Source organism: Telopea speciosissima, chromosome 1, assembly GCF_018873765.1.
Source record: "Telopea speciosissima isolate NSW1024214 ecotype Mountain lineage chromosome 1, Tspe_v1, whole genome shotgun sequence".
Taxonomy (NCBI): Eukaryota; Viridiplantae; Streptophyta; class Magnoliopsida; order Proteales; family Proteaceae; genus Telopea; species Telopea speciosissima.
The window spans coordinates 28,788,199-28,800,799 of NC_057916.1; the positions used below are offsets into that span (position 1 = coordinate 28,788,199).

The window sequence follows — 12,601 nt, forward strand, 5'->3', positions numbered from 1 at the left end:
GAAAATCAGTTTTGGTTCTTCTAGAGGTCAGCGGCCATGGCTGGAATAAGGGAGAAATGGGTTTTTTTGGTTTTTGGGTTCAAAAATAGAGATGGATTTCGGTGGTTTGGATGGTGCTGGTGTCTCAGTGGAGGTGGGATAAGAAAAGAAAAGAAAAAAGAAAATGGATGGGAAGAGAAATGGGTTTAGATGGTTTCGGCCAAGGTAGGGAAATGGGAGATGGAAAGAAGAAATGGAGCTCACGGTGGAGGAGAACCAGAAAAAAAATATAAGGGAGAACGTAGAAGAAAAGGATGGTTTCGGTTGGAATGGAAAAAAGGAAAATGAGATGGAACGGGTCGGTCAATAGGAGAGGGTTAGGGGGTTACCAAAGAGAAAAAAAGTGAAGTTACAACTCTTCTGCAAATCTTCCTAATAAGCAAAGAATACACAAAGTTAAAAGGTGGGTATTTCGTTGGCATCTATCGTTTCATTGTCATGCACTCGCCAGAACCAGCGGACTGGGCATTCATGGTGATTCGACTCGATTGTTGGAGTATGATTTTAGGAAATATTCGATATCTCACCAGGGATTACAACTCTGCAACCAGGTTTAGGTTATTGGAGTACAATTTTGCAGAGTTACAGTTGATGGTTAAAACAAGGTTTGGTAATACCCTTCTGCAACCCATCTTCGGTTACTTCTCATCTTTGGGCTTCATCGATTTGAGGGGGATGTTCTTCTCATGGCACTGTGATGCCTGGGAGAAGGGGAGATAGGGCCATGCGTCCCAGTGACAAACAATATGGACGCTTGCAGATTGCTCCAGAGTTCGGTGGTGGGAGAGGGCGAGGGATGGTGAGTGGGTATCGGAGACGAAGAAGGGGGCAGAGGGGAATAGGAAGGAGAGGAGGAAATTACAAAATAAACCCTTGTTTTAAGTAATTTGTAAGTAACATGGGAGGGTAAATAAGTCCAGTTACTATATTTTATTGTAACCGTGTTGATTACAAACAAATTATGGAAGAAGATGTACAAAAGCTATTTTGGTCTTTTACATTGTAAAACTAATACCTAACTAACACCGTGAGGTTTGTGCGTCTGTAAGTAAGGTTCTAAATAATGGGGGGGGGGGGGGGGGGCTACAAGATAGGTGAACAAACCTCAAGGGGTGTACTAGATGTTTACTCAAAAAAAAATAACAAAATGGGAAACTCTCCAATCAATGGCTGTGTTGGGTTTTCCTAATGCAACTATGTAACTGAAAACTTAAAGAAAACTGACTCCAAACAGATCTGGAATTTATAGTTCCTATTCCATCCATGACAAAGAAACATAATAATAAAAAATTAATGAAATAAAGACTCTAAACAAACCCACGATTCTTGTTTTAAGGAAAACCAGAAACCTGAAACCAAAAGGCCAGAACTGAGGTAGAAAACTAGTTCAAACAAGAATCACAGGCTACTGTGCTGGCCTGGTCTTCTTCCTACGATGGCACTTCAATGGTTACCTATCATCTGATCAGTTCTCCCCCGGCTTAAAATCATTCATCCCTGACGAGTGATGAGAAAACAGATTCAGGGATTCAATTGGAATTAAATATAAAAGTGGAGGATGATTTTGGAATTTAAATGAATGGGGATGACATAAAATTAACACAGTAACATGGGGGCTTTTGAGTGATTTTATGATGTAGTTCTTAGCTTGCAACCCATGGCACTATCGAACAGTTTGATTATAAACAAAGGGCTGGCGGCTGTGCATAAGTCGTTAACTTTGAGAAAGAGAGATATATGTAGGAGTCGGTCTGTAGTGGATTGCTCCACTAAATCAGGAAGTAGTATTGGTAAATAAGGGAGGGGAAAAAGAGAATAGTTCTTGAGATAGAGAGAAGGGGGAGAGGGAGTGCGAAAAAGAGATAAGGGAGAGAGAGAGTGCGTGTGAGAGAAATAAGACAGAATTCTACATGCAAATTACACTTCATATAAATCCGGTACCACAATTCGAGAGGGAGAAAGACAGTGTGATGCAGAGGAGTATCTTACATACTCCCACAAGAATAAAAGGGAGAGCAGGCCAAGCTGAAATCCTAGCTTGGGTAGGCTATTTTCCAGCCCATCTGTGAGCTCATTAGTTATCTACTTAAGTTGTTATTAAGTTTCCTAGTTAGACTATGTTTTCTTTTAAGTTATGGTGTAATCAGCAACAGGGATATTTCATAGTTCGATTAGGATTCGATTTTCCTTTTCAGATTAGGAATCTGTTTGATTTCGTTTCAATATAAACTGTAGACCCAAAGGCATAAGAGATTGTTCTCTGCAACTACTGTGAGATTCAGAATGGTGTGAAGCTTTAGGACAGAAGGAATCTGCTCTTGTGGGTGGGAAACCTGGGTTATCTTTATTCTGTTATAATACTCTGTTTTGCTTGATCCAGGTATTGATTCACTCACTCACCAATTAACACTTCTGGTCGTAGATTTTAATCTCTGGTTTGCTTAGTTTTCATTCTCTGATCTGGTTCTTAATATTGTTTATCGCTCCCTGTTATTATACATCTGATTAGCAATTGATTCCAGCGTGATGCAGATCCAAGCACCCGCAAGAAGAAGAAGCCCTAAGATTAAGGCCTAGTATTTGGAGCCTCAGTTTATTACATAGTTTATTTCAGCTTTAGTTATTTCCGATACTTAGTTTATTTTTCAGTTTAAATGTAACTTAAATTGAAGCGGTTCAGCCTTGGTTCAATTTAAGTGATTAATTCTTATTTGTTGTTAGGTGCTTATTTCTTATTGGTAGACCAGGAATCTTTTAAGTTTTAGTTTTAATTAAAGTGTTACACCCCGTCCACGATTTATGTGAAGGAGGGATTTAGATTGTATTAGGATTTGGGCCTATGGCCATATTATAAATAAATAAATCGTGGGAGGCTCCCCAATAATTCAGACTTTAAAAAAAAAAAATTGTTTATGCTTGCTGCCATTGTTGCTGCTGCCTAGCTTCTGTGAAATCCTGAATTTCAATTTGTTTATGCTTGCTGCCATTGTTGCTGCTGCCCACAAACCTCGCCTAAGGAGGGATCACTGAGAAAGAAAGAGAAAAGGGGTGAAACTGGCAGGAAGAGAAGTTGTTGTCGACATTGAGTGAGAAGTGAGCATAACTACAGAAACATAGCTCCCGCCACCATGCCACTTTTTTCCTGATTATAAATAAGGAGTGTGATTGACGAGGTGACCATTTCAATAGAAGATTGAATTTCAATTGAACTAATACAAAATGACCACAGTGAGAGGTATCAGTCGCCCTACAACTATGGCCCTGCAACTATGGTGAGGAAGAATAGAATTCCTCTCATACTCCTTACTAGCTACAAGAGCTGGTGGGATGGGCTACAAATGCGTTTGAGTGCAGCACAACTACTTCCAGCTTCATCTCTCTTTTGGGTAACTCAGAGATACTCCTCAACCCAATCATCATACAAGATGTTGAAATTACCGGCATCTCCTATAACGATGAAGATGAACCAAAGGTGGAAGAGAATGAGGAACTCAAGGGTCTAAGGCCTATAAAGATAGAGAAGGTCTAGTAGGTGAACAACTCGGGATAAGTTGAGTTTCTTGATTATAAATTCATCCAATTTTGTACCTCATTAGTACTTTGTTTCATATTTTCTTTCAGATTGTTTCTCCACAATGGAAATGTAATTTGTTGAAATTGCATTTTATTTTCAATGATTGTGTTTAACCTTTTAAGTATCAGACTTAGAACAAAGAAATCATCGACGCTTGGGGTTAAGTTGGAGTAAAATTTCCGTCAATTGTTTGCATTATATTACTAATTGGAGATGTCATTCTCATTAAAAACTAATTGGCTTAGTGGCTAAGCAAATTGGCTATTTTATCACATCGTTACTTTATTATGATTTTCTTCTTTCTTTTACCGCAAAGATGGGTTTTGAAACATTATGGGATTGCACCGCAAAAATGCGTAATAGACATTTTTGGCCCTAGGGTTTGACACTTGATGCATCTTCTTCGATACTTAGCGTCACAACTCGACATCAAGAGTGTGTCGAATGACACTTGTTCATTGTCGAGGATTCGACGTTCAACGTAGAAATAGGCTGGGTTGGAAACCCATTTTCAATTTTCATTTCTCATTTCACTCTTCGTCTTCCAGAGTTCCAACGACTTCCCTGTGCAAGATACGCCTCCAGTACTCCAATTAAAGTGATTCCAAGGATTGGGAGTTGGCACACTCTCTCCATCTGTTGATTCCTAAGAAAGAGGTAGTATTGAAGTTCATTATGACCAGTAATAATAATTCCTTCATCATAAAAGACATTGAAGCCTTCTTGGCAAGATACCATTTCAAGGGCTAGGATTGGTTGAGAAACTTCCTCCATTGATCCACCTTGTTCTGTCACCTTTGTAGTAAAAAAACAAAGCAGCAAATCATAATAGAGTAATGATCTAAGAAGATAGCCAATTTGCTCAGCCACTAAGCCAACTCGTTCTTTATGAAAATGATATCTCCAATTAGTAACATAATGCAAACAATTGAGGGGAATTCTACTCCAACTTAACCTAAAGCATCAACAATTTTTTATGTTCCAATTTTGATACACAAAATAAACACAATCATCGAAAATAAAGTGCAATTTCATCACATTACATTTCCATAGCAAAGAAACAATGTGAAAAAAAAACATAGATCGAAGTACTAATGAGGTACAAAACTGAATGAGTTTCTAATCAAGAAACTCAAAATTTATCCCGATCCATTCACACACTAGACCTTCTCTATCTTCACTAGCCGTACACCCCTGAATTCTATATTCTCTTCCATCTTTGGTTCATCTTCATCATTGAGGATAGGACGATGATTTCAACATCATTATCATCTTGTATGATGATTGGGTTTTGAGGAGTATCTATGAGTTTCTAACTAGAAGAGAAGATGGGGCTGGGAGTTGTTGTGTTGTACCCAAACATATTTGTAGCCCACTCCGCCACCTCTTGTAGGCAGTAAGGAGTATGAGAGGAGTTCTCTTCTTCCTCACCATAGGTGTTGGGTAACAGATACCTCTCAATAAGTTTGATTCGCATGTGGAGTCCCATGTCTTATTTCTCACACACTCTCACCCCCCCTCCCTTTTCTTTTTCGCACTCTTTCTCAAGCGCTATTCTCTCTTTCCCCTCCCTACTTTACTGGTACTACTTCATGATTTAGTAGAGCAATCCATTCCAAACCAACTCCAACATATATTTGTTCTTCTCAATGTCAACGACTTATGCACTGCCGCCAGCCCTTTGTTTATAATCGAACTGTTTGATAGTATCGTGGGTTGCGAGTTAAGGACAACTTTTATAAAATTACTCAAAATCCCCATTGTTACTGAGTTAGTTTTATGTCATCCCATTCATTTATATTCTAGAATTATCCTTCACTTCTATATTTAATTCGTAATGGTGGCAGGAGGGAATCTCTATGGAGCAATATGCACCATTACCATGTCACCTGGTTGAAACTCCACGTAACAATGACGGCGATCAGATGTAGCTTTGTAGGCATCATTTTCTAAGGGCTATCTAGTGCTGTACATCTGCATGCACATCTGTGATGTGGTGTATTAACTAAATACACTTCAATGTTGACACTTGCGTGAGGAGGAAGGGAAACAAAATCAATTGGTCGCTTAGGCTGAAATCCAAGAACAATCTCAAACGATTTACAACCCGTTATCCAGTTCATCATATTGTTACCCGTGAATTTGCCAATGTCAAGCTTGGATGGCCAGGTCTTCTCATAGTCATGAACAACTGATGTAAATTGGCTGTCTAAAACCAGCCGCAGGTGTAGGGGTTCTTCCCTACACCAGCATGAGTAGCCATCAGATAGGCGTAGAGGAATCCCTACACCAGCAGTTAAAATCGTGGGCTGAGTTAGGATTTTAATTTGTTAATTTTTTCAGTCAGTCTTTTATTGAATTGTAATTCTAATTGGGATTCCTAGTGCAAGTTTGAATCCTAGTTAGAAGTCCTAATTAGTATTCTTAGTTCAGTTATGAGTCATAGTTATGTCCAGCCATAAAGGCTATAAATATGTAAGAGCTCTTGAGAGCCTCCCACGATTTAATGAAAAGAAATTTGCTTTGCAATTGCCACTATCCTGAGATAGGCTGTGAGGGTGAGATACCCAGGTTGAGATAGCCTTCACCAACAACTTAAAGATTCAATTCAATTGTTGGTTTTCTGCATCAAAGTTCATGGAACCCCATGCTAACAAGTAATTTCATATTCCCATCCCCAAACCCTTCTTCTCCTAATCCTCTAAGCCCAACCCTAACCATTCCCCATACCCTAAATTCTGCCTAGGTCAATCCAGCCATCAGAATCCAACCAAAGTTGGATCGAGCAGCCCTCACACCCCTAGGAGAACTCAACCAGAACCCCTGCCCTCCCTAACTCTAAACCCTAGATCTCTTCTTCTTCTAATTTTCCAAAACCCAAAAACCCAAACCCTAATTCAATCTCCATCTTTGTTTACATACTCAACCTCCATAAAACATCTCAGGACCTTCACTGGAAGGCTTCCCCTCACTAACTGAACTTAACCCTAACATCAAACCCTAGATTCCATTTAACCCTAATCCTAATTTTCAATATCCCACTTGTTTGACCTAGCTGATTCCTCGTATCCTTAGCAGATCCTGATTATTGGTTCTAGTTGGTAATTCAGCCATCTAGAATTACATTAACAAGGCAGTGTTGTAAGTTTTCTAAACTTCTATTAACAACTTTTGTGTGGCCATTAGTCTATGGATGAAATGCTAGTAGAAAACTGTAGCTTGGTGTTCGTATTCATCCACAAAGTCTTCTAGAAGTAACTTATAAACTTGACATCCCTACCAGAAACAATAGAATCCGGCAAATCATGCAATAGCAATAGAATGTTACACGAACTACCCAACCTCTTTCCCCTCTAGTTTGTTATGGAAACACCCAAGATCTCTCTCTCTCTCTCTCTCTCTCTCTACAATGTCAAGTACCTAATCGTATCTTCCAAATTCATTAAGACAATGATGGATTGGTCGGGCGATGAGGAAGAGAATTGTTTGGAGTGAGAGAAGAAGCTAAAGATGGTAAGATAGCAAGGGTAGGTTGAAAGGAAACTAGAAAAATCAGTTCAATAGATAGAAGAATGTTATGTCCAAGCATCCACCAGAAAGAAGATATCAATAGGTTGGTCCCACTGATTGAACTTCTTAATAACAAATTGTAAATGTTTACAAAATCAATCATCTGCTTTCCAATGAATAACTGAGTATGAAAAGAGAAGAAGACGGTACATAGAACTCAGAATTTGTGTTTTCATAGTAAGCTGATATTCAATGTGCATTGTTCCCTTAAATTTATGAAGCATCTGATTATATTTGCAGTTTTAATTTGTATTTAACAGTTAGTTCCACATGAAGTGTTTAGAGGTTATATTGAATCAATGATAGGACTATAATATGTTACAGGTTCAAGGCTGTGTCTCAAATTCTCTCAGTTTGTTAGTCTAATACTCATATTGAAAGAATGGTGGGAGTATAATATGGTTTGAGACTTTGAGTAGAAAAGAATAAAGATGGAATCTGAAAACCGTCCACTGTCTATCATAACCTATGGTTTTCTCAAAAAAAATAACGCTTTTGAGTGTTTGCACACGACAATCAACAATGATGACACCCCCCCCCCCAATAAAAAAATAATAATAATAAAATTTTCACCAAGATCATAAGAAAGGTTATCCAAGAGCAAGTTAGGAATTCTTCGGGCTCATGGTTCAAGATAATTTCGACCTGTTTCGACCAAAAAATATCTAATTTCGACCAATTTTAACTAATTTCTACCAGCCCAATTTCAACCAGTTTTGATCAGACCATGACATGTCGGGTTTTGCCCCAAAAAATACCAGGTTTCGACTGAAACCTAGGAAATCTCGGTTTCCTGGCTGGTCCAAACCAGCCTCAGCACCGAGTTCTTGAACTTTGCTCAGGCTTCATCACAGTGGGAACTGGGAAAGTGGGAAGTATTAAGCAGCTTTTATCTGTTTCACATAGCACCTGCTCACTAGCGTTTGATTCTAACATATATTCATCTCAATAATGTTTTTGACTGCAATACTTGCAAGTCCATGTTTGGCGGAGCTTCTCCAACTAAAACTGCACATCCAATAGAACTATTTCTTTTGGATTCTTTAACTCATAATCTGGAGAATCTCCAGTAGCACAGGTGAGAGATGCTTCTCACACATTCTTGTTGCAACTTGCAAGAAGCTCGTCACAAATAGGCCTTACTCTTCATTTTACTTACAGGACCCACATCAGACACAGTCGGCATGTTCGCATGACTTTTCGAGAGTGATCCAAAGGGGGTCTTATTGTGTTCATCCGAAGCATTTAACTTCGATTCTGCAGCATTTTTTTATATCAGAACTTTAATTCTGCAGAATCATGAGCAGTTGGAGTGAAAAGTTTTCCTTTCTCAACTTTTAAAATCACTTCCTCATTTCTGTGGGAATCATTTATGGCACTGCAAGAATCAAACCAAGTGCTCACCACAATAATAAAAGAAAATCAGAATTTGTCTACAAAATGAACAATTTGCTTTCATCAAATAACCACTTCCTCATTTAGGGATCATTCACAGTAAATGCATATTTACTGTAATACAACAACAACAACTCAGCCTTATCCCAACTAAATGGGGTTGGCTTCATGGATCCTTGCAAAGACAAAATATTAAAATAATAGTAAAAAGAAAGGAGCACAATAACATCGACAAACTCAGCAATATTCATAGTTGTAAAGTAGTTGCCTAGGCAACGCCTAGGCGTCCAGGCGCCTTGGTCGCCTAGGCGGTCGCCTTGAACGCCTACTTGGTGTCCCCTTTCTTTTTGCCCCTCTCCGCCGCCTTGGGTCGCCTAGACGCCGTGACAACTACGGCAATATTCCACCTATATGGAATCGACAACTTGGATCAATCAGCTCTATTCGACGTCATACTTGAGACAAGGCCTAAACTATGCATGTCATTTCTCACTACTTCACCTAGGTTCATTTTAAGCCTGCTCCTAGCTCTTTTAAATCATTCAATCTGAATCAAATCAACCCTCCGTACCGGTGCATCCCAAGGCCTCCGTTGAACATGACCATGCCACCTTTAACGACTCTCTCGTAGCTTCTCATGTATAGGGGCTACTCCCAACTCAGCTCAAGATATGGTCATTTCTTAATTTATCTTTCCTAATTTTGCCACACATCCATCTCAACATCCTCATCTCCACTACACTTAGTTTATCTACATGTTGCTTCTTAACTACCCAACATTCTGCACCATACATCATAGCCAGTCGTACGGCAGTCCTATAAAATTTTCCTTTTGAGTTTTAAAGGAATACGCTGATCACACAATATGCCGGTTGCACCTCTCCATTTCATCCTCTATATCGCCTTCTTTATTTATGAGAGCTCAAATATCTAAAATAATCACCTTGAGGTATCTCTTTATCATCAATATTAACCACCTCATTAACCATCCTACTGTGGCTAAAGTTGCACACCATGTACTCCGTCTTTGTTCTACTTATCTCAAGACCTTTTGATTCCAAGGTAGATCTCCCTAACTTCAACTTGGCATTAAGACCTGCTTTTATCTCATCCACCAACACAATATCATCAGCAAAAAGCATACACCAAGAAATCTCATCTTGTATGTCTCCAGTTAGATCATCCAAGATAAGCGCAAACAATAAGGGCTTGAGGTTGATCCTTGATGTAGCCCAAGCGTAATTGGGAACTCACTACCTTGACCTCCCACAGTCTTATGCTAGTCACCACGCCATCATATGTATCTTAATTATGTCCACGTATTTACATGGCACCCTTATCTTCTCTAGTATGTGCCAGATTAGCTCTCTAGGGATTCTATCATAGGCTTTCTCTAGGTCAATAAAGACCATATGGAGATCATTTTTGCCCTCTCTAGACCTTTCCATGAGTCTCCTAAGTAAGAATATAGCTTCCGTCGTGAATCTACCTAGTATACCTTTCCATGAGTCTCCTAAGTAAAGAATATAGCTTCCATCGTGAATCTACCTAGAATAAAGCCAAATTGGTTCTCCAAAATAGTAGTTTCCTTTCTCAGGTGGGTATCAATAACCCTCTCCCATAACTTCATTGAATGGCTCATTTACTGTAATAATGAAAAAATCATATTTACAGCAATGATCAAAGGATTTCTTCCCATAATAAGCACTGCAGAAAATCAAAATTTGTACAAACTGCTGAAATGGATAGGAATGTGGGATACATGTTGGATTCATGAAATTCATAAAATGGAGACCATTTCACAAGAGGATCGCAAACTTCAGTTCCAGAAACAGTAAATACTTCGATCAGTTCTCAGATTTGCAGGAAATTTCAGAGCAATAAAATAAAATAAAAAGAAATCGAAGAAGGGAAGAAGAAGATAGGGTAGTCTCTCCGACTCGGGTCTCTCACAACGGCCTCTCATCGTATTTTGGTCTCTCACCATACACTCGCAAAGAAAAGCACAAAGCTATGTTTTTTTTTCCTCAATCACATTAATTCAAATTTGTGTATAAGGCTCTAGCCCCTTACAAACTTATATAGAAGACTCAAAAACAGACCCAAACACTAAAAGGAAAGGCTTAACCCAATCCTTAATTAATAAGGTAACATCACCTGACTAGGAAACTAAAATAATGAAAGAAACTGACTCAAAACACGAAACCCTAACCCTAGAAATCCATCTTTTCCTCTTTTCCAAAACTCGAAACACTAACCCTAACTTGCTGCCTATTCAAGTTTACAGTTTTACACACTTCCATCCAGCAAAACATCTCAGGACCTTCACTAATAGACTCCTCTACCCTGACTTGACATTACCCTAACACCAAACCCTAACCCTAATTTCACCAAAAACCTTATGATGCAGGTCCCAGTAGACGAAAGAAGAAGAAGAGCAGCCTTTGAGTTTCGTTGGAGCCTTTATTTTACATATTTAGTTTTCTTTCTTATGTTAGGGGTAAAACAGTCTTTTTATTTATTTAAGTGTTGCTTAGTTTTCCCTCCACGATTTTAGAGGGATAGGTTGTTTTATTTATTTGTTAAAACTTGTATTCCTAGTTAGAGTACAAGTGTGTTAATTGTACTTAGAGTTCAGATTAGGCATCACTAGTCCTAGTCTGCTTAGGATTGAGTCTAGGATTTAGAACAAGGATTCCTAGTTCAAATCCACATATTTGTGTAAGGCCTTTGGCCATCTTTTTTATTATAAATAGACAGATCGTGGGAGGCTCCCCCACAACTTTTTAGCTTAAAAAAATCTCTGTTTCAGATCTGAGTTGCTGCCTTCGAGCTGCTGCTTCTGCTCCTCTGCGAGCTGCATCCTTGTGGACTCAAGGTGGTGAAGGGTGGGTTCTCCTGCGACTCCTTGCACTGTGAAGGTCAGGAGGTCTCTTCAAGACATCAAGCTGCTACTTCTGTTCTGCAATTCAGACCTGCAACCAGTAAGTTACAGCTGCTCTGTTATTTCTTTTGCTTAACCCTAACCTGCAACACTTCTCCTGCAAACTCTAGTTCTTCTTTAAACCCTAAAGCTCCTAAACTTTGCCCAGCCCTAACCAGCCAACCAAATCACCCCAAACCTCAACTGAACTGTCTTCCCCACCTCTGTGACACTCGGCCAGAGTCCCTTGACCTGTTTCCCCCTAGAAACCCTAGTTCCCTTCATTCTCTTCATTCCTAAAACCCAAAACCCTAACCCTAATAATTCAGAAATTTTATTTTCTATCCGAACCTAACCAAAACCTATACCAATCAACTCCTAAAAACCTGCATACCATTACCCAATAAAGTCCTAACTCAAACTCCAATTCCTAAACCTAATCTTGCCCTAATCAACCTAATCTGCCCCATTCGACCAACCCTATTACACAACCTGGTCCTAGGTGAGACTTATTCCACCTAGGCTACATTACCTTATTTTGACCTAGACGATTCACGTGTTCATAACAGATCCTGGTCTACTGGCTCCTAGTTGGTCACCTACCAATCACGGACTAAATTACAACACGAACATAACCTAACCTAATGCTTGTTTCCAATGAAATAAGCCCTTTAGGTGAGTCATCTGCATCAACAACCCATTATCTTGATTCTGAATTGAGGATTAGGTTCATGATTCATCCACTATTCAGAAGGTATGCATAAAGCATGGACCACTTTGTTGAAAAAGACTACAATCATTAGTTGAAGCTCAGATGAATGCAATACCCAACCACTTACACATTAGCCTTTTAACCTAGGGCATACAGACTTCCAGTATATATCTTTGGCCCTTTCCTACCCGTCCAAAAACCAGAAATGCGGAGCGGATGAATCATGAAGTCCAGCTGGCCTGGCCATTTTCCGATTCTGTGATGATCTAAGATATGCTATGCCTTCTTCCGAGACTAGTTGCCTCAGAAAGATAGGATCAACAAGGTCTCGGAAGAGCCTTCCACTCTATATTCGGGTAAAGTATCCATCACTGGAACAGACCAACGA

The 12,601-nt window shown here is 39.3% G+C and overlaps 1 protein-coding gene across 3 annotated transcripts in view; it reads right to left on the reverse strand.

The window, feature by feature from the left end:
• Positions 1-12,601, reverse strand: part of LOC122664823 (phospholipid-transporting ATPase 1-like) — a 33,103-nt gene that overhangs the window by 7,679 nt on the left and 12,823 nt on the right. Inside the window, exons 8-9 of one of the 3 annotated variants that reach the window (XM_043860835.1) lie at positions 8,554-8,561; positions 8,290-8,298 (exon numbers count right to left, since the gene is read on the reverse strand). The exons of the other annotated variants lie outside the window; for them this stretch is intronic. The gene's annotated coding sequence lies outside the window, so the exon portion shown is untranslated. The remainder of the gene's footprint in view (positions 1-8,289; positions 8,299-8,553; positions 8,562-12,601) is intronic. 3 annotated transcript variants of the gene reach the window in all.